Source organism: Oryzias melastigma, linkage group LG16 (genome assembly GCF_002922805.2).
Source record: "Oryzias melastigma strain HK-1 linkage group LG16, ASM292280v2, whole genome shotgun sequence".
In the NCBI taxonomy this organism is placed as follows: domain Eukaryota; kingdom Metazoa; phylum Chordata; class Actinopteri; order Beloniformes; family Adrianichthyidae; genus Oryzias; species Oryzias melastigma.
This window is the reverse complement of record NC_050527.1, coordinates 28,550,298-28,552,311: the sequence shown is the minus strand read 5'-3', so window position 1 is coordinate 28,552,311 and position 2,014 is coordinate 28,550,298.

The following is a 2,014-nucleotide window of genomic DNA, read 5'->3' as shown; positions in this document are numbered from 1 at the left end:
CTCCTAAAGAATCACACAAACAAACCTGCGGATTACACAAAAATTCTTGATTGTTTTGCTATAAAAGTTGTAAAAAATCAAGTATTTCTTTAGATTTATACTTTAGAAACACGTACAGAGCAACTAAATGAACAACAGTGACACTGAAAGAGACCAAAATGAGTTTTTGTTAGACTGAAGAGTTTCTAACAGCTTGTTTGGTCCAGCAGATGTTTCAGCTCTGAACTCTGGAGTCCAGAACTCTGGTCCAGCCCAAAGCCCAGAACTCTGGTCCAGCCCAAAGCCCAAAACTCTGGTCCAGCCCAAAGCCCAAAACTCTGGTCCAGCCCAAAGCCCAGAACTCTGGTCCATCCCAAAGCCCAGAACTCTGGTCCAGCCCAAAGCCCAGATCTTAGACTTGCAAGAGAACTCTGGTGTGTTCGAGCAGCAATGGAAAAGCAGACAATCCAACTGTGACAGAGCAGCAGTTTGTTTAATGTCTCAATTTATCAGCTGTTTTCCCAAGTTCCTGTTGGACACGCCCACCTCTCAGATAAACGCAAACACAAATGAGGCGCTTGAATTTAATCAACATCACAATGTCAGTCTGTTTTATTCTGGGGGGGGGGCACCCTTGGTACTATATAAAGCTGTTCTCACCGCCAAGCTCCTCCCACCACAAACTCTCAAACTGGGGCATCGTATTCATCATCAGGAGGAAACAGGAAGTGACGTCATAGGTCAAAATTGTTTTTTTTTTCCCTATGGAAAATATTTTTCTGTTTCCAAATTAAACTTATTTTCCAGTTTAAGAGGTTAAAGTTTTATTTAAAGAAGATAACAAATGACTAAAATGAGCTAGCATAATGCTAATAAAACAGCTCAATGCCAGATGATTTTAAAATGATTATAAAGATGTAATCCATGAATACTTTTAAATCTTTGTTGTTAATCTACTTAAAATGTTGAAATTTGAAGACTTTCTCATTCATTTTCTGAGGCATATTTTGCTCAATATTTCAAAAACTATAAAGTTTATAAATACCTTAAGTACAAGCGGTAAAGTCCTGAAGAGCTGAACGTTTAGATACCAAGATAGTTCAAATCTCTGAAAGTGTGATTGAGTTTTTACGTGCAGAAAGGAGCAGGAGAACCACTATGGTTTGAATGCTGACTAAGCAATCACACTATCAAAAAACAATCAAGAGTGAATGAAAACCTGGAGCGGATGAGGCGTGGGGAGGACTTCACGACTGCACCGCACGCTTCCTCTCGGCGTGGACGATCCCTCGCCGCTCCCTCGCCGCTCCTCCCAACATGGACACCATCAGTGTCCTCTGCCCCCCACCCAATTAGAGGTCCCAAGAGAGCACGGAGCACGACTCCCCATCAGTCACAGCACAAAGGAGAGGGGCGGTCTCAGTCGGGGGGCGGGGCTTCAACCATGTGGGGGTTCTGAGAGTTTAAAATGTGTCCAAACAGGTTTGATTCTCCGTCATCGACGATGAATCTGCTGCTCTTTAGTGTCTTTAAAACTTTGTAAAACAACATTTATGACATTTTAAGTGTTTTCTCTTTACAGAACAACAACGAGGAAAATCATCTTCTGTGGGATGAAGCTCCTTCAGTTATAATATCAACGCCTGCAGAGTTTAACATGTAAAGGAATAGTTTTAACCAAAAAAGTGAACCTGTTTGCTTTAGTCTGATATATAAGATCAGAACTTTGGACTCAACATAACTTTGTATAAAAATATTAACTGCTTTTATTAAAAGGCTTTAATTTAATGTATCTATGAAGATGTTTTTCTTTTTTTTTTACTTCATAGTTATGTGTCATCACAATATAACTTTGCTTTTCTTAGAGGTTTTACAGCAAAATTAGTAAATCAAAACAACAGTAGGAACTGTCAAAAAGTAGGATTAAACTTTATTTATAAAAAAAGTGCTTCTCATACTTTCACGGCGTGAAGAGTTTTATAGTTAACAACAAAAACAGACCCCAAAAAAACAAACAATATAAATAAATAAAAAG